Raw genomic sequence first — 21,040 nt, 5'->3', positions numbered from 1 at the left:
GGCCACTGGCGTTAAACAAGCTGTAATTGAATTAAAAACAGTACCATCATCATGAGCTGCGTGCACGCGGTACGGCGGAGGGCTACTGTTCCCGTTTTCTTTCCGTTTTCGATTCGAGCACCGTGCAATTCGTTCCGATGCAATATTCATGGCGCACGGGCTCCCCGCAGCAACAATAAAGTGGAACAGCAAAACTACATCAGCCGGGCAACGGAACATGCATAAAGAAAGTGAACAAAATGCACACGTGTGGCGCACCTGCCCCTCTGTACGTTATGTGCATGGGAGACGATAAAATACGCACACACACACAGTTTACGGTTGTGTTTTTGCGTTTTTGCTACCGTTTTGCCGGTATATTTGTGGCGTTCGTGTTATCGACGAAAAAAGGGTTTGCCAATTGGTCACGTGTGTTGCGTCTGAAAATGAAACTCAATACCCCCTCAGAAACATTCTAAACAACAACGTCTGAGCGGGCGTCTGTGACCTTTTGAGTTTTGCACACATTCCGGAATTGAACCGTACCAGGCCGGAAAGTAACTGGAGCGGAAAATGCTGTTTGTCGGGCTTTGAAACAGTTGGGCTGCTGACCAGCGCTGGAGGATTGGTGGAACACGTGACCGAAGGGAATGAAATACTTACCTCACCGATATTGATCCACCAAATACTGAACACAAGAAGCCGAATGGGGGGCAATGGGTGGTAATGTAATGACCGTGGCATGAAAATCTTGATAAGGTGCATGTTAACATGCACACGCCATTGCAGAACGAAACGATTTGTACGTTTAGTACAACGATGCTGCTTGATAAGTGGGTGAGAAGTGTTTTCAAGCGCGTTTTCTATTGGGAAATCAACGTTGGTAAACTCACTTCTAGAACCAAAAGCTTGCTAAAATATATAACGCCGCTGTGCCTCATATATGATGCTCGTTTTCAATGTTTCGAAACAATTCATGAAACGAAATAGGACCTGCAAGTGGGTGAATGTTTGGAGAGACTTTTCTTTACCTCTCAAGCCCACCAGGGAGTTTATACGTTCCTCTAAACCCTCTCTCACAATGACACAACTCTCCAGACCCAGATGGGACGGCCAAAAACCCCCGTCAGGCTCATGAGTTTTGCCTGTGACGGATTGGTCGGTGCATTGAATGCACTTCAGCGCTGCTTGAATTTTTAATACTTTTGATGCACAATTTTTCGCTACCGCTTACCCCGCTCCCGGTGTTGGTGTGTGTGCTGTAGTTTGTGTTTCCAGCTTTTTTTTTGCTCTTCCACTCCACGACGTGAGGGAAAACTCGCGCAAACCCACGTGCAACGAAAAAATACACACTCCGACTGGTATAGTTTTTTTTTGCGGTTGTTCGAACGGAAGAGCGCCGAACGAACAACGGTTGGCTCAAGTCGCCCGCTGTGTGCGCTCACTGTGACACAGTACGGAAGATGGACACTCGACAATAATCAGAGTCATTACGGTGGCATGGGAAGCGGGAAAGTAAAGAAGGAAATAAAGGATGGCGGTGAAACGGCACGGAGCTTCTAGTGATGGAAACTTCATTTACCCACTTGACACCCTATGGCGGCAGTTTTTATTCTCCTTTTTTTTCTCATACACATACACACACATACACTCACACACATGCTGGAAAGTGCAAGTTGCGAAGTGGGCTTGTAAAAGAGGAAACGACAAAATGTTGTTAAATATTTATGTCAACGGGGAACCTGTTTTCTGCTCGGCTAAATAGCTGCTACAGCATAACGGATCAGAACGAAAAATAGGATGTGTTCGTGAAAGAGAACCTTCACTTTTTTGCATAAAAGGACCGTTAGGATGGATGTATCCTTCCATCGACAAGGATACGCGTTACGAGCCGAAGAGGCATGTACTTGCTGTGCAGCAACCGATATGAACATGCAAATTTGCGTCCGGTGCGCGAAAATCACATGTCAAGACGTTTGAATCTCCCGGATCTTGTTGGAAGCGCTCTCCAGGATTTCTCAAACGCTGATCCAGTAGTTTGAAAGGTAGCTTACTATGTTGCCGCTAATATGTTCCTACTTCCGGCTGGGGTATGGCTTTTCCGGTGTGCGGCAGTAGTTTGTTCACAAAAAGGAGGATCAGAAAATAGATCACCAACGATTGCTCCGATTCAATCTCACAGTCTCTCCACAAAACATAACCGACAGGAAGTACCTTAAATTTGCATTTGAAACCCGCTCGGCTAATCTTGGGATTCCATCGGGCTACGGTTTGTGCCAATGCTTTGCCTATCCCACAGGATCACGTTTCCACGAGGATATCTCCCCAGACTCAGGAATGGCTCCGGGTGCGAACGCAATTCTTGTTTTTGATCCAGAAGCAGACGCAAATCCTTCACGGACCGGTACCAGAAGACCAGCTCTCCAGAGTCCAGCGGGCGGGACTGTAAAGCAGAGAGAGCGAGCGAGCGAGCGAGGACCTATGAATAATTTAAATCCCTCCGGAAGGACCACCGTCCCGACGATGGGAGGAAATCTCAGGCTCATCTCGCTTGCCGAGCGTGCTGTGCACAGAATTCCAGCGTATGTGGGGCGCCATGGGAAAACTGGCGGGGCAGAATAGGGTATACTCTGCATGCCAATATGCGGATGACTCCATGGTCAGAGAAGCAATGAGCAATATGGGGAGTTACGAGAGAAGGAGTAAAGCATTCTTATAATGTGCACCACTTTGCAAAGCATCCTTAAATCCCATGTTTTCCAATGTTTTCTTTGAGTGGGAATCCATTTCGCTCCTTAAAAAATGCGACACTCAGTTCCAAGAAATCCGGAGTCTCCTTGGAAGTGATTCATCGTGAGTGATGTGCTCTTATTACACACGCACACACACTAACACACTCCAGAACCGTGAACTCGGAGTGAACGTAAAACGTTTATTTACGTTAACAAACGTAATTACGTTGAGTCGTGTTTGTGCAAGCTCTGCATGAGAAAAATTGTTTTTCCGAGCTTTAACGAGGCTCCCGCATTGGCGGGAACGCTGTTAACGAGCCGAACCGATTGTACCAACCAGGTTTTGGGCAATTCTCGAGGTTTTTGGAAGAAGAAAGAACGGTGTTGAATTGCAAGATTCTACGCAATTTGTAGCGTAAGAATAGACACAGTTAGCAATCCGGGTGCCGTTTCGTCTAAATTGGGTTTGGAAAATTGCATCGCACTCAATTCTCGTTTAATGCTTACCTAACGCGAAAATGTAGATGGATGAAGGAAACGAAATCCTAAATTGAGCTGTGATTTATTTCCAATTTCTTGGTGCTTTTTTTTTGCGTGGCCTTGGTGATATTTACGATCATCGATAAATTTAATGTTGTGCCCGGTTGCGTGCCAATTTGGTTAGCGCGTGTGTGATTAGCGTGATTGATACTGGGAGTCATCAACAAATCCCGAAAAGCTAAAAACTGACATCATTGTTGATTCTTTGATCGTCTTCGATTTTGTGCGTGCAAATAGCGCCCTCTAGGAGGGGGATGATGAACCCAACAAGTGTCCTAAAAATGGGCCTGGGTATCCTTCTTTGGAACTGCCGTTTATAACGCCAAACGGTTGGGTGAACGTGATCGCGTGAAGACATCGCTTCATGGCGGTAGTATACGGTCATATTGTGACGCAATACGCAATAATGTATACGGTATTGTAGGGGCTTTTTTTGTTTGGATGCAATAAAAAGTGAACTAATGCGTTTCTTTCCGATTTTGTTTCGTTTTTCCTCGCTTCACTCCAAAATAACGATCGATAGCGTCAATCATTAGAGTTGTGGATTTTTAAAGCCATTTTTTAAAGGCGAGATGATACAGACAAAGCACATAAAATAATCTTATTCGATTGCTAGTTATGTCTGTTGGATCTCACTTGGTCGTTTGGGATTAAGGTGGTTTGGAAGAAAACGTAGCTCGTAAAATCAAATAAATCACCCATAAAGTAAGCCGTATTTCCGTCAACGAAGCGTGTTTGGTGGCAAGCGAAGGCTTTGGAGTTCACTATTGACTTCCGACTTCGATTTGGTGTATTAGAAATTAATAAAAATACCATTGAATTTCTTAAAAGAGTCTTCACGAAGCTATTGGTTACAGTTTTGGAGCAATTACAACTGTATCACCCTTTGCCCCTATCATCTGTCAAACGGCAAGGCAAACAAACCAGAGCCCGCTCGTTCATGATGCGAAGCAGCACGCAGCATTCTTTCAGGAAAGCAATCTCAAACGGGGAGGAGGTTCGTTATCATTGCCCGTTTGCAACATTACGTCAATCACGCTTCGCATCAAAACGTTGGCATCAGGCCTTACAGCAAACAGTTTTATGATTACGTGCTGCCCCGGGGTGCGTCCAACTCTCGTCCGGAAAGAGTCCAGCCGAGGGAGAACCGGAGAGATGGCGGGCATTCATTCATGTTTTTGCCCGTCCACAGGTCCGCAGGGTGCAAGGGTAGGTCCGAGATTGGCGTGCGTGTCGTAGAGTCACGAGCCTCAGCAGCTGATCTCCTGCACACGGGGCGCAATTTGGTGTGGGAGCCTCTTGTGGGGCTTGATGATTACCCAAATTAGATATCATCGGCTTGATCTGTTGGATCCGACAGATAAGCTAAATGCACTTTTTTGACTGTTAAAGGGGCCCGCCCTTGCCACACAACCGTGAAGGGCGGCATCGTGGAGATGGTGTTAAATTTACTGTCAGCACCCGCCACAGGGGTGTGCTGTGTCGCCACGCCACAGACAACAATGTTTTCGATTGTTTGGAGGCCTTCTTTTTGCCCCTTCTCGCTTGTTATGCATTTTAAAACACAGTGGCATCGATTTCCGTTCCTACAAAACACTAAAAAAAAAAAGACAAGAAGAAACAGTCTTGTACAGGCTACTATTGTACAATGGTTTCGGTTGAACTTTCAAGGTTTTCGGTCTTCTAATTCTTCGCCTAAACGAATGTGAATGTCGCATTGTAAAGGCACATTGTGTGTGTGTATTTGTAATACACGAGCGGGATGGGTACTCATTAAAGTTGTTCCAAGTGAGCGTTAGGCAAACAAAACAAAAAATGAAAAGGTTCCTCTTAATAGAAGCAAAACGATTCTTGTTTGTTAGAATGTACCACAAACACTTAAGAAAAGCCACGTTATTAGGAGGAGCTTAAGAAGGTTTCCATCCTTCCATTTCTATGATACAACCCTCACAACAGACAGATCGTTTGTTTTGCACAAAACGCTTATTGAAAGAGACATCTTTCTCCTTCCCAAAATCCAATTTGCTATCGTTTTGCTAAATCGAAAACGAGCCCAAAATAGATTGATCACTTCCTTCGCCCAGCTTGCTGTTGTTGTTGTTGTTCGTCTAAAGCTTCATGTCAAACAAGAACACAACCCTTTCCCCATCACGTGTGTGTGTTTGTGTTTGGAAGGATGTTACCGGGCCGAAATGCCGATGGGATGTCACTGGTCTTTTCCCCTATTCTTCCGTCTTGTTGGCATCCAAACAATGATAAAAAGGGATTCAAATCGCATCGGCCAAAAATTCGCCACATCAATCCGCCAAAGCCCCCATTTGTCACGGTGCAAGGATTCGCCGGTTCGACGCCGGTTTGTGCGTTGTGCCCGCGCTCCAGTTATGATTGATATTTCGCTTCCGTTCCTTCTCTGTTCCGTTAATTTTTTTGCGCCATTCGATCGCACAACACAGTCCGTTTGGTGGTTTGCCTTCTTCCGGATGCTGATGTAACCCCTTTTATTGTGTGTGTGTGTATTGCTGTTGCCAGTAATTTCCTGATCGGATGTTAAATCGGATCAAACGTGGCACATTGGCACATTGGGGTGTCGCTCACAAACAAAAAACAGCAGATCGAAACCTCGCACCGGTTTGTGTGTCTTCTCCTCTGTATGCATCGCGTTTTTTGCAACACTTTCGCCCATTTAACGTCCTCCTTTTCTCTTCCGGCTGCTTCTGCTTCCGCAACCCTTCATCATGCAAATCCCCCTTCTAATGCACTTAGCTATGTGTCATTGGCATTGTTTGGCGCGGCGCGTCGTGTTAAAATGCGTATGCAAATTTCGTGCCCGATCATCGTCGTCGTCCCGATCAGAAGTGACACACACTCACACACACGCTCAAGCCCAGATTGACGTTCGTGTCAAATGGAACATATGTATGTTGGCAATTTGGCATGCGAAACGCTTCAGCCCGAAACACAACAGATGGATAAGTGTCCTTTTTTGTGTTGGTTGGTTGACGACATCCCGTGCCCGTAGAGTTCTGTCGTCCAGAAGGGGTGTTTTTGCTTACAAAAATTAACAACAAACATTTGTTGTTCCGTGTTGATGGTATTAAAAATTCATAATCTGAATGGCAGGGTTTTGTTTTTGCTTCCCTTGTCGTGTGTATCCGGTTCTGTTTCGATTGAAAAGAAGCTTTACAAGGAAAGAAAAGCAAAACAAAAAACAATATTTAGCCGGTATAGAATAGAGAAAGCATTTCTTTATAAAAAAAGTAACTCCTGTAGGTCATACACGTTTGAACCATTCACCATTGTGTTGACAATTTCTTTCCCAATGCGATTTTAATCTCCCAGAGCTGTCGCCGTAAAGTATAAAACCATTCCCTTTTTGCGGACTCCAAATATGAGCCCCAAAAAGCAGTCGTTTGTTTTGTGTTTGTGTGTTGACAGCGTTTTGGCGAAAGTGGCGCGAACTGGAAACACACGTGTTGTTTTGACTCATTTGCGCACCGCAAACGAGGTCGATAGACGGGATGCGTATCATGCTGGAGTGTCTTCATCTGCATTGACATTGGCATTGACCATTGTACATGAGTGGAAAGACTTTCTTTTTCTTTCCTCTACTCCTTTGCTGAAGATCGCTTAAGACTCCCAGCCGGAATGGTATCGAGGTCTTGCAATCGAGGTCTTCGAATCGTACGCTTAATTAGCGAAAAGGCACTATGAACCAGTGTGCTCTATGGTCTTTTATTAAAAAGATACTCATCTCGTGCAAGTACCCCTCTTTGTCCATCTTGAACATGAGAATGTTAACAGAGACAGAGAGAGAGAAAGAGAGAAAGATAGAAAGAGTATGTAAGATGGGTCTAAAACCACCCGCTCTCGGACTCGATTGATGTAACCTCAATATCCATAATGGCCTAAATGTAATACTGATTTTGATGCCAAGAGTGCTGGTGTGCTGGTCGGGGCACTTTAGAGCGCTTCTTACCATGCCGGGTGCGCCATTCGTACGCAAAGTTCGTTTTCTATTAAATTACGTTTCGAAACACAAAACCCCCCGACGCCACAAATCAACGAAACGAAAGTTTCTTCGTGATCGTGTAAAGAAGATGTGCATTAGCACGGCGCTCAGGCGCTGGCCGAAAAATCCTTCGCCTTACGGGCGGAATGTTCGTTAGCGAGGCCGCAATCGTTACGTTTTCTTACATTTGAATGTGCGTTCACGTGCAGGAATTGGACGATCACGAATTTTAGTGCGCGTCTGGATTTATGTTTTTTTTTTAGATGGACGTACTAAGGCACTTTTCCCTCACTAAATGCTATGGTTATTTAACTGCGAAAGGGAAATGTGAAAATAATACGCATCATACCATAAAAAGCTACTCGTTTCTTTCACCATTTACTGTACAGAAAAACTTTAACTAACAACATTTTGTTTTTTTTTTGTCTCCTTTCGTTGCAGGTATGTTTCCAAGCAATTCCAAACTATTACAAGTGATGATGGTTCAGAGCTCAGCTGCAATCTGCCGCCCGTGGGGTCATTAGTTGGTTGTACTTGTACTGTAATTCACTTCATCATTAGGTTCGATTTATATTATGCACACACTTTGCTACTCTTTTGAGAAACACCCGCGAATTCCCAAGCCGAATCAGCCGAAGAAGTCTCACTATAAATCCCCAATGTTTATGACATCATCAAGCAAAGACGTTGACCGGTTTTGACCTACAAACAAGGGGCGGGCGCGCGCGCTTTAGTCAGCTTCATTTAGAAGTGATTCGCTAGAACTCAAGTACCATCGAAATGGGCTGGTATATTGTGGTCAATGAGTACTCGCGGAACGGTACTGTCATTCCCCGTGCCTTCCGGACAGGGGGCTAGTCTTCCGGAACACGCGCGTCTACCGTCTGTCGGTATTTGCGCCGCCCGTTGAAGCAGAAGGGCTTGTAAAAGAGAGAAGCACAAAAACAAACGCACGCACCGAGAATTTACATCGTCGGGGGAGGGACGCTGTTGCGGGCGGGCTGCGCTGATTATGTAGCAATTGAAGTGGAAGAACGGAACAAGCACCGTAAGACCTGGTGAGCGGTCCCTAGACTAGAATGCTTGCGCACCTTAATCGATGGGAATGTTTGAGACAAATTTGGGAGGGTGTTGAGAGCTGGTGGATAAAGAGAAATAGCAAATACTATTAGCTTGCCAAGAAGAGAACGACCGCCCGCTACCGCAGACCGAACGTAAACAGAAAAGAGTGGCATGCGGATACGTATTCGCAGTCGATTCGCGTCGTCGTCTCGCATCATCCCATCCACCCAAACACACCTGTACGGCTGAAACCAATTCGCCCGAAGGCCGTTCCATGGTGGTGGGTTTTCGCCACAGCATGAAGGAAAATCAAATCGCGCCAGCGCCGCCGCCACCGACGCCGCGCACTGCTCATTAACGTTAGCGATGGGATCTCGCGGCGCCGCTGCTCGTAAGCGCCTGATAGGCGGCAACACGCAGAGTCGATCGCTCGCGGGTATAACGTACAATTCAAACCACAACGGTGCGCCCGCGTGTAAGCCTTCTAACCGCCAACTCTATGTTGCGCCAAGTAAGCTGGCATGGAACACACTGGCTACGGTTCACAGGGCGCGCGCGCGCACTGCTTACTCTGTCCGCTCTGTTGTGAGCGTTTGCCCCTGGGCGGTAGGCAATCGCAATGCACATCGCAGCCGCGCAGCGTGAAAGGGTTTAGGTCAGGGATGAGCAAACGCGCTGTTTGATATGTACAGCGGTCATGGCATTAAAGTTTACTTAAAGAGTTTATTTAAGAGAATTGTACATGTTTTATGAGGCATATTTAACTTATTTATATGAATACTTTAATTTCTGTTTAAATATCTGCAACGCTTTTGTGCAATATAGATTGTAAGATCTTTACAGCTTCCATGTATCTTATTAGAATTGGGCCTTAAACATGTGGTTGTTGTTTATTTATTTGCTTTTAAATAGACTTTCTTTAATCTGTAATGTTTAAAACAATCTTCATTGGATGAAGAATTGATTCTTATCTCATATTTTGGTCTGCTACCTGCAGTGAGCTATCTCTTCAGCATCACAGTAATATGCAATTATAAACATAAACGTTGAACATCCCTGTGGGAGAGAACCCTTAACCAGAAGGATACGATGATCCCTTCGTTCCTGAAGCGAATTGAATCAATGCGTGAAGAAAAAAAAGAAATTAAACACCGTCAATAAAAATATGTTACATTTCACCTTTCCCCGACAAAACCCCTTTTTTGCGGGTCCCTCAGGGAGTCTGGGCTCGGCCGATCGGTCTTCCGCGTGCCATCCCGGCTATTGGGTTGGAAAGATACACACAGGGCACGGGCACGCCCCGAAGCAATCAGCACAAATGTTTGCTTTTTCTTGCACAAATGTTACCACACACACACACCCGGTTCAAGTTCAAGAAGGTTGAGAAGCGTTTTGTTTGTTTGGTGTTTTGATAGATGTAGTGAAAGGATTGAAGGATTTTTTGTGTGTTATATTCTAAGCAATGCAATGTATGCGCATCGATTTATCCTCAGATTCAAAGGCAACCCTTTTCAATCGTCGGTGGGTTATTAACATATTTTTTATTTTCGGTTTATGCTGTGCTGTCGGCGGTGTGCGCGAGTGTAAAAGTGTAACATACGGTATGGGTGGATCCTGCCTCGCTCACTGCTGGGCACATCCGCTGCGTGAAAGGATGTACGCATGGTTGCGTAGCGCCAAGGGAGAAGGGACGACTGAGTTACCGTGTGGACGCGTCTGGAAAAAGTATCTGTTACATATTTTGAATATTGCAACGCGCGCGCTTGATTTTGTCCTGGTCTTCTGCCCGGGCCAATATCTCACGTGTTTTTGAAGACGCCAAATTTACATGCCTTTGAAGAATGCCGTGTGTAACCATGGCGGCTGCGTGACACTCGTGCAGCACAAATCTCATTAGAAAATGGTTTATTTTAATGAAGCATAATATTTCGTCTGGGTAAAGTAGGTACAAAAATAGTACCTTACATTGATATTTCCATTCTTTTTTTTTTCTCTCTCTCTCTCTCTCTCTCTCTCTCTCTCTCTCTCTCTCTCTGTCGGCTACATTCTGTTGGAAATATTGAGCGCGAGCTGTTGAGTTTGATGAATTTTAAAGACTCTTTTGTGTGTCCTAGACAGGCCCGGCATATTTGCTCGGTCGCGTTAGCGGAGCAGTGAAAAGCGTTTGCGAGCTATAATGATAATGTGCTCAATATTTTCATAGCTCAGCCGCGGGAAATGAATGCTTCGCTGCCTAACGTAGCGTTATTAAATATTCAAGTACCTCTGTCGCAAATGGAAAAGTAATAAACATCGCCAACAACAAGGAGAGGATGTAAAAGGCATTACACACACAAAAAAAGTTACAAACAACCACTTGGTAATGACACCTTGGGGACTCATTTAACGGTTGTCTTGTAAAGCATAATATGTTTTTTTTTGTGTGTGTTGCTTTCATTCCTCCCAGATTCTCCGTGTCTTGCCTTATTTGCTTTTAGGCTTGTGCTCAGCACCACCACTGGAGGAAAAACTGTTTTTACAAATGGGCGAAAGCAACAAAAAAAATAGAAGGTCCTTAGACTAGTTTTATGATGACACGGTTGTTTTTTGTCGCTTTCCGCGACAGAACTCAAGATTTATGCCGGTTTCTGCCGCTGTGCGCTAACTAGCGAGAAAATGAGGTTCGTACGAGACCGGCAAAGAAGCAAAAAAAAAGGTGCTACACACTAAACCACAGCCACAGCCAAGTCCTCCGCCGTGAGGGTCCCGTGAAGTGGATAATGGAGTGGCAACGAGAGACGAGAAGAAGGAGAAGGACAAAAAAAACAGCCTCATGCAAGTAATACAAACTTTAATCGTCATTAAACGATTCAGCCAACTGAGTCGCTGTTGCGGTGTGTCTCCCTGGTTCGTCTACCCTCAAAGCAACGGGGAGGTTCCTTCCTTTAAGGGTTGTGTTCTACCCCGGCAGGCCAGAACGACGACGACGACGACGACGACGACAACGACGTTCACAGCTTCTTGTCGTACAAATAGTTTCGGATCGGATGCTTGAGTTTTTATTCGCCTATCCCGACCGTACTTCCGTGTGGAAAAGGAGCGGCATACGTCACCGTGGTCCTTTTTTTCTCGGGGTTGTTGCTTTTTTATTTACCCGCGTATTAAAGGACACAGAAAAAGTAGGACTAAAATGTCGTTCCGCGCTTGAGGGTGAGGTGTTCCTCGAGAAAACGGTTCCTCGTGTTAGCAGCAAGATCCTTTATCGCACACATTCGCCTTCGCCGTCGGGATGGCCGACGTACACGGCCCTTGGTGGTATACTTGGAGTGGCAAAAACCTGTGGCCCAAAAAAAGAGGTTTTGAAGGAAACGGTATGGAAATGAAGACAAGAATGACACCCAGACGGTCGACGGTGGAGAAGAATGAAATACACAGGATGATGCTGATGATGATGATGATGATGATGACGTTCACGTAGCAAACTGGGAACAACAGCGAACAGGAATCTCATCACACTTTGTGAATATGTACGGCTTATGGCAGACACACACACACACACAGTTGTATCTTGGGAACGCCGGAACCTTAAAAAAGCTGATGGAAATGCTGGAACCTCCGGACGGAAACTTGTTAGCAATGAATGGATGCTGGTGGATGGAAAAAAGAAGGAAAAAAGTTGAATGAAATTGGCGCACAACATCTTTATCTGAAACGTGTCGGGGTTTTGCTGAATGCGCACGAGGAGAAACACAAAAAAAGGATACTTCCATTGCTGGTGGACTTTCGGGAGATGATCAAATTGAAAGATCTTTGGGAGTTTCTGTTGGATGAATTGAACGTTGTTTGAAATGATGTCGAAACTGTTTTTCGTCCAAATTATCACGATAGATCTTTGAAGAATTCTTCGTTGAATACATCCAATAGGAGAGTACCTGGAGCTTAGTGTCTCCACAAAGATCTTGGATTTTTTTCACTGGGATCTTATTCAAACTTAAAGAAAAGGTTTGATTTCCACGAATTAGATGCTGTACAATGAAATGCTTGCACAACATAAAGTTACTGGACGACAGCTACTGTCTGAAGGGTGACTTTTCACTTTTTGCTACCAGAGAAACCCAGAGGTACCCAGCAAAGAAGCAAAAGTGATCCAAAAACTTCTAGGAAACACGAGTTAAGCAAGAATGCGCTCCCACTCTAACTGGAAATGTCTCAATGGCATCAGAGCGCGAGCGCAAAGGGGGAAGGATACGCTTGACTTCAGCGCTGGCGACAGATATTCCGTGTGGAATGAAATGTGTACGATGAAAGGAAAGGATTCTCACTTTCCGTAGAGCACAATTTGTCTTCACATTTCACGACGAAATTCTACCTCACACGAACCAACTCCCATCCTCTTACGCCGCAGCATTTCGAAACGATGCGTGAAACGGTACGCATACATTTTCCGTTTTAAACTTTCCCATAATTCATCCAGCTTGTTGTAGTGGGGGGAGAGTTTTCTCTCACATCGACTGCCGCGGTGGGATATAAATTTTGCCGTAGAAAGTGCATCGAGCGAACTCTTCTCGCATTACTTCTGCACCGAGCGGTACAGCGTCAAGGGTGTGGTGGCAGGCGCAGCACGAGAGCACTGTTGAACAACGGACGGGAAAACTGACTCAAGAAGTTGCAAGTTCTTCAAGTTTTCTTTGCCTCTTAGCTTCTTGAGACAAGGGAAAGCGTAACTTCTTGAGTACTGCCGTCTTTCGACGGAGGCTCCCAGGGAAACCCAGACACAGACCCAGACGTGTGCAACAGGTCCCCGGGGAATGCATACGGAGGCATGCGCATTGTTTGCTACTGCCTGCAAGGAGGCACTCTTGCTCCGGCGAGCAGAAAGACTAAAGCCACGACCAAGGTGTCTCCTGCTGGTTGGATTGTTTTTGTGTGCAACGTTTCGAGCCCTGCCTGCGGGCGCTACTGCATTGTCCTTGTCCAGAATCTAGGGGTTTTTGCAAATCGAATTCGAATCGAATTCTGAAGGTGAATCCACCCCTGGCGCAAATACGGAGCGGGAGATAAGCTTTTGATCCTAGCAGTGTGCTTTCACCGCGGTAACCAGCATTGTTTTGATTTATCTTTCCGATGCTTCCGTTCTGGGAGAAGGAGTTTTAAGACACAGAAAAACACACACAAATAGAACTCCTTTGCATCATTTCCAGGGGTCCTCGGAAATTGATGCTACCCTTTTTCGCAAACGCTAGCTTCGAAATATCCTGAGGAAGTTCAACGGTTCTTGTTGTTGGGGGAAAACCCCCCCGTTTCTAATAGCTTCCGTTTATCGTTCGAGAAATTCAATTTCCTGACAGCAACCGTAGCAGTAGTTGCTTCGAACAATAAAGCCGGCATCATGTGCAGGGTCTGATTGTTTCGCCCGAATAAAGGTTAATTTGTAGATGTAGACCCGGTCGCGCTCTGTCTGGGCGCTAATCGACCCATAAATATCGTAGCTTAGAACAAGAGGAGTCAGCAACAGCACCGGCAGCAGAAGCAGAAGCAACCGAACAATGCTCATTCATTTGCTTTAACTAAATTAATTTTATAAATTACCGTATTACCCCAGTCGTGTTGTGTGAGCTGTACCTTTTGGTACATAGAATTTCCGATGCCTAACACATGTCTCGCGCACACACGTAATCGCCATTAACTCTCGGGCCCAAACCTTCCCGCACAACCCTCAATTCAACCTCTTGCTCCATCTCTCTCGCTAGAATTTAGATTTGGTTGGCTAAAGAACCGAACTACATAAATCCTCCCTCGCCCACAGACACACACACACACGCATTGAAGGCTTGAATTGCTCATTATACGCGGATAGGCGCGGGAGCGCGCGCAAGCATTTGCGTAAGCGCACAGCAATATTCAATCAACTGTTGCAAACTGACCATAAAACGGTTCCGGAATCGGAATCAAACAACAGAACGGACCTCTCTTACTCTTCCTCCCGTGTTGCGTCCCTTTGCGACCCTTTCCGTTCGATATTAACGCACACATGGTTGTTTGGGCTGTGCGGTGATGGGCCGTGCAGGCTGTGTTTGCCTTTCCTTTGGCGCTGATAACCTTTTGCGGTGTGTCTTCCACGTCCCGTCCCGATGCCGGAAGGCACCGGCATGGACGTCCGCTAGAACGCCGAGCATGAAATAGCAAAACAATAGTGCGCATTAATTGCTAGAAGAAAAAAAAACCCGGTGAAATATAGCGAAAAAGAGGAGACACGAGGAGAGAAAAAAACACAAAACACGAGAGGGAAAACAATTGGATTACATCGGGATATGACGCTCTGTGTGGAAGGCCAGACACAGTAAATAGCAACCCACTAGACCTCCTGCACGTTTGGATCAACACGGTGTGGTGACCCCGTGGACCGGCGCGTGTGGTGGCCGAAGGGATAAGAAGCAGCTTTAGGGCATTTCGGACCCCAAACACATATGCGCTGGATGCTTGCTTGCTTTTGCTTGCCTCTCTCGTGGCTCGTTAGTAGACAAACCCTGGCCAAACGGTGGTCATGGTCACGGGCTGATTGGGATGCGCGAAGTGGCCAAGGGCACAACTGATGAGGGGGACCCTTTGGGATAAAACAAAACCAAAGAAGGAAGGAAAAAAACAAACGTATTGTGTCCCGTTATCGAACGTCAAACCACTGGCAGTAGCGGGACAAATTTGCGCACCGATCGTACCGTGTTCTGTCCCGTTTGCTGTCCACCTTCTTCGAGGGGGGAGAAGAAGCAGCAGTGGCAAATTAAAAAGGGGGAAAATCGTGACGCAACGGGCCCAAAAGCACGGGTCTCTAATCGTGTGGTGCGCTGTGCGAAGGGCAATGCGCTTGATTGTATTGGCAGTCACACGCCAGTCGTAACACGCTTCATGAAGCTGATGAATAGTAATTTATTGATTATTGGCGTGTGTGTGCGCTCTCCCATGTGTGCGCCAATCGGTTTCGGGTCTCGATCGAGCAACTGTTTGGGCTAGAACTAGAATCGTTCGTTCCTAAGCACAAGCATTCTTTTTTTACCGTTTCATTCTCTGTCCTCCCATCTACACAGTTCTGGAGGCAATTTTCAAAACGAAACGAGACATCCAGGAAAAAAGGAAGCGTGTAATAATGGCATTATCTAAAACTGGCTAAGAGGAAGCAACTGTTGCCAATAAAACGCACGACACCACACCGCTGCGCTGCGCTGCAGTTTTCGGTGAAAGTGCCAGAGAAAGCAAACAAGCGCACTGTCAATGCGGAGGGTGATGCTGTTGCGGCTGTTTTTTCGCACTAAATCATTTTCCATTTTTATTTCTCGATCCGTTTCCGTTTTTTTCGGTGTGCAAAGGGGGTTTTACGATTGATGCTCTCGACCATAGGCAAACACCACAAAGCAAACATAAGGGAATTTGGCCGAAAACAACAAATGGCCTGCGGAAGGTTGTGCTTGTTTTTTTTTTTTTGTTTTTTTATTACGAGCACTTCTAGCGAAGCTTCGGTGCTTAAACGACACTGTGTACTTTTGTCGCATTTTATAGAGGTAGTTTTATGTCGGGTTTTATGGACAACATATTACCTCAGCACCTCAGCAGCAGCAGCACGGGGGGCTGCCGTTTATGAGTGCCTCAAAGTCAAGATGTTTGAGCAAATAATCGACCTACAGAATGGCTTATTTGGTGCTCGAGATAGTTGTTTGAGGAAGAGAGTGTTTTCAATCAAACGTACCGCTGTCGGACACGTGGATAAAGGTCCTAAATTAGCCACTCGTGTTTCGATGACACTTTTGCCCTCCCGATGTGTCTGTTTTCACCTCATGAGTGTGTTAAAACTTTGACAAATCGAACGCGAAACCACGATCACGGCACGATCCGCACGACCGGCTGATCATTAAAAGTTATTAACGACATCCACGGCGCTGTTCGGAAGAGCTTTGAGTGTTCGGAACTTTCGTCCAATAGTTTCCAAAGACTGGGGCGAATAGAAACCAGAGAGAGAGAGAGAGAGAATGTCTGTGATTAACTTTGCCTGCTCGAACTGTGGTTAGAACGATAGGGAGGCGAAATAACTTTGCCCCAGTGTCTTAAGACCTCTTCGCCGGTTGTTTCACGCTCCGGCCAATCGTGTGATGTATGTGTGCGTCTTGGTGGTTGGTAAGTTTCGTAACAAAATTTATCCGCACTTTTGTGGTTCTTTGGGCGGGAAACGCGAGAAGGCTCGGGCAGTAGCAGCAGCAACAAAACTTATCTAAGAAACGTGAGCAATATCCTTCCTTCCGACACCGGCACAAACCTAATGAAGTAAGTACGTGATAAAGCTTTTATTATTTATTTCCTAGCCCGAGAGGGCTCTCGTAATGAAGTGGATGGTGTGGCATGATGCGGGCACGCGTCAACGTTTAATGATGGGGTTTGAAGCTTAATTAATTAAACCAACCACATCAACCTGACGACACGTGGGAGTGTGTGTGTGTGTGTTTTGATTAGCCGAAAGGATCAGTTGGATGGATTGGAATATAATTTCGCGCTACCGTTTTGTAGAGAGCATTTTTATGTTTTGTTATGCATATAAATGTTGATTTTTGCCCAACTCTAAAACGGAAGCGATTTATTCTACCGGAAGAGTGTGAATAAACGGATTATGCGCGAACGAAAAAGTCCTACCGCAGGGAAGGCCTAAAACGCCGCACCAAACAACGCTGACCACGAACGAAAACCAACAGGGTGGCAATTTCCATATCTGCCACAATACGTCTCCCAGCCAGTTGGTGATGTAAGAGTTTTCTTTTTGCGCTGTGTTATTTTTTTTCGCACAGCTCTAAACAACCGGGCCCAAAAAGGGCGGCTGGAGTGGACGGAAAATATGGTCAAGCAAACATACGAAACCGCGAACAGCAGCGCGCGGTTGACGCGCGCGCGTGTGTGTGTGTGGTGATTGTTTTTCGTGGTTCTCTTTTTTGTGGCTGCGGCTGTTGTCTAAATTGAAGCGTTGTTGTTCCTTCCGGTCTATGTCGTTGCAAACGTGGGGTAGGTTTCGTTGTTTCGGTTTTTTTTTCCAAATCCCTACGAGCGCTTGTCGAGCTACGGTCGATGTTCTGCTGCATAAAGCACCTGCAACGTGCGCCGTTAAGACAAACAAATTCCACATCCACACACATACACGCCCAGGTGATGCTTTTGATACTCCAGAGTGCTCAGGGGTTTGCGGGAGACATCATAAACCGTCATGGCCTGTCGGAAGTTCTGGGAGTTTGTTCAGTGCATTTAGGGCCTCCAGTGTTGTTGATTTTTGAGGCAGAAGCCGTCCCGAAGGTAACAATTTCATCCCTAGAACTCATGCCGTGAACATGATTGTAGGTTTTTGTGTTCGTATATCCTAGCGAGTGTGGAAAATTCTGAGCATGATGACATCTAGGCGTTAATTTTTTTATTTTGTGTTTGTATTTTAGTTTTAAAACGCTTTGCTTGCAACCATTTTTCATGAATATTGTGGGTTTATTCTGCTTGCTGAAAAGTCTAAAAAATAGCCAACGTTTGCCGGTTGCCTGGTCACTCACTTTTACGAAACATAAGAGCGAAAAAACCTCACCGGCTTTCAGGCGCTCTAGCGCTCTATCTTCATCATGAATTAATTCCGTTTTCGGTTTTCGCTAAAGGGCAACGGTAGTGAACTACTTGCACATCACATCATATCGTGATTGAGCGACGGGATTGATGAGGTCGTCGTACACTTTATGCGGCTTGGTGTGGTGATGCACACAGCTCACCAACATGTCCCAGACGACAGGCCCGTCCATGCCAGGTTGGGGCTGGTGGTAGGAAGCGATAATAACAACACGTCATCTTCACGACCAGACAAGACGACGAACCCGCGTCGCACATGATGGGAGAGCTTACCGAGCTTTCGTGACGAGACGTTTATGCGCCCCGAAGAGGTGGGGATTAATGTTTGATGATGGATTTTGCAGCCGATGTGTGGCGAATATATCGCCGTGGCCGAGCGCCAATGGCCGCCGGTCATGTACGCAAAATACGCGTCAGGTTTCTGGTGCCCACGGAGGAGAGGAGGGTGTAGAGTGAGCGGAGCAGTAAATTTATGATAATTGCTCAACTTTCTTCACCAACAACACACTTGATGGGGGCGATTGAACTTCTGCTACTGAGCCGTACCCTCAGTTCTGCATAGCAGTTCTTGCCCGCGGCAGAGACTCTTGTGTGGAAGGTAAGGAAAGTTTTTGGGAGGATTGCTTTACAAGAACATCGCAAAGAATGCGCAAAGAGGCTAAAAATCTGGTCGCGAAAACTATTGAATAAGTTGGGGGAAAAGTTTTGTGGAGATTTCCTTTGAGACTTTTGGATTGTGATTTACAGCCAGCGCTTGGAGTTGAATTACTTTGCATCTTCAAAAGAAAAACTCTGGAATGAAATCTGGAGCCTCAAAAGTTCAATCAAAAAGCGCACCTAGAGGTCTGCCCGGGTTCCGGTCAGGTCAACTCTCAGCAGCGAAGCGATCACCCAGGCAGCTTTTCCTCATTTTCCAAAGGGTGTAATTATGTTTCTTCTTCAAACTCCCGCTTAAATGGCGGACCCCCCCCCCTCCGTTAGGCCTAGGGGGTAAGCTTGAATCGATCTGCAAACGGGCGTCCCGATTTACATACTCGTGCGCCCGCTTGCCTCGCCCGTCCGGTTTGATTCATTTTCCAGTGAAGTAGAAAGCATCTTCTTCCTTCGACACCTCCGAATGCGCCCCCGGGTGGTGATGGTGATGGTGGTGCATCAAAAGCTTCTGATGGCTCCGGACATTTAATGTCCGCGCACACTCTTACTTTCGCATCAACATCAACAACAACGGGTTCGAGATCTTCCATCAATTCCACTCTCACTTATGACGGGCGGGGGTGGTGGAACGGGGACTGCCCCCCGCCGTTGCATTGCGTGCCCACAGTTTTGCTCAATTTCCAGCCTCATCGAATGGTGTTTTCCAACCATCACCGGTCCGCGGTCATGATTATACCTTATGGGGTGGAGTCTTCGGCAATCTTCAATGTATCTCCCGCTGGCAGCGGGGGGGTCCCTATGATGGGGTGCACACACACACGCTGCTCCCTATGACCGAATGGTGATCGAAAATGGCTATTTATGAGCTGATGATCGTTTCACTTTCTGCCAGCCCCAAACGAATTCCGCCCCCCTCCCGATGAGATTCGTGCGACGGATCAAATGTGTGTTTTTCGGAAAGATCTTCATCTTCAACTTCCGATTGAGCCCTCGCTTCACCCATTTCTCCGTATTTTTGTGTGTGTGTGCTGTGAATCCCATACCACGACTTAAAAAAACAGCAATTAATTCCTGTGTTTTTCTCAATTTTCCGACACGCAAAAAAAAACCCACTCTGACTCATAATCGATCGAAAAAGCGCCGCCTCAAACACTTAATCGTGCGCACTGGGCATCAGCGGCATCTCGCACGCAACAACTGTGGCACTTTGGGGTGCCGCCGCCACATACAAACGCACTTTCGCAGCGCTTAACTGCCACACACACACATATGCGCACAAAAAAAAGGGATGTCGGCAATCGGATTGTGGGCTTTCTCCGCTCTCCGCCGCGCAGAGCACGTGGTGCGTGCGCGTTGTTTGAGTCGTTTTTTTTTGCGCGCACAACATTCTTCCGGCTAGGAAAGAATGAGGATTTGGCTGTTGATTTGTTGGTTTTGTCAGTTTTTCGATTGGATGATAATTTGGAAGCAATTGTTTTGCTGTCGGTGGCACGCTCGATCGATTGGGTTTTTTTTTTCGGGGATGAACAGTAGCACACGGGAGGGCTGCTTCCGTGTTGTTTTTTTTTTTGTGTACCTGGTTACAGGATAAGGGTTAGAGGGCTTGTTGATTTTTTTTTCGGGTGAAAAAGGGCTTTTTTACCTCCAAAAAAAATCAGCAATCAGAAAAGATTAGTTTTCGATTCTAACGAGTGTGTGTGTGGTGCAACTTGATTTCCCCCGGGAGGTGGAATCCGGCATCGGCTCAACGGATTTTGTTGCATCGTTTTTTGTTTTTTGCTGTTGGCAGCAATTTGTTAATTTTGGCTTTACTTTGGCGCTGGTTATAATTACTTTTGCCGTGATTTATTTCGCGATAAGTTCACCCGTTATTGACGCTTTTGTACTACGTTCATCGCGTGACTGTTCCTACTTGATCTAAGCGATTGATGTATCACATTTTTGGTGTACTTAGAGGGGAAAGAGCTCCAAGTTAGTTCTGATTCATTCAAAATAGTCTGAAATTTATTTATTTACCTTCCATAATAAATTCAAATTGAAGTTTAAAATCAATTTCACTCTATTCATTAACAGCTCCTCATTCAAGGAAATCAACTGATTTTGATGCCTACAATTCCTCATTCCTGACCTGTTGTGGGATACAATTTTGGTTGTAAAACATAATTAAAACATAATTAAAATATCACTTAAATTTGTCTGCCGTATATCACGGCACCACCATCAAATAATCTTATCGGGAGCAGTTGATCACACTCGAAACCGGTTGCGTGTTCATCTGCTGCTGCGGCAGTTCTTCTAAACGTTCATGCTTTGGTTGGGTGCGCGGTAAAGGTGTCGAACCCCATGGTTGTGGGTTTCTTGGTTTTACGTTATTGCTTGAAATAGATGGAACCTTTGGAGGGGTAATGAGGGGATTGATTTTTGTTGTATTTTTATAACGTTTTTATCTGAT

The 21,040-nt window shown here is 45.9% G+C and overlaps 2 protein-coding genes across 7 annotated transcripts in view; one reads left to right on the top strand and one right to left on the bottom strand.

Annotated features, from left to right (window-relative positions):
* Window positions 1–21,040, top strand: part of LOC120959480 (rap1 GTPase-activating protein 1) — a 160,320-nt gene that overhangs the window by 40,481 nt on the left and 98,799 nt on the right. The window lies entirely within an intron of this gene.
* Window positions 1–21,040, bottom strand: part of LOC120957351 (cytochrome c-2) — a 138,869-nt gene that overhangs the window by 51,560 nt on the left and 66,269 nt on the right. The window lies entirely within an intron of this gene.

The sequence above is a fragment of the Anopheles coluzzii genome, chromosome 3 (genome assembly GCF_943734685.1).
Source record: "Anopheles coluzzii chromosome 3, AcolN3, whole genome shotgun sequence".
In the NCBI taxonomy this organism is placed as follows: Eukaryota; Metazoa; Arthropoda; class Insecta; order Diptera; family Culicidae; genus Anopheles; species Anopheles coluzzii.
This window is presented reverse-complemented; position numbering and strand designations above follow the sequence as displayed.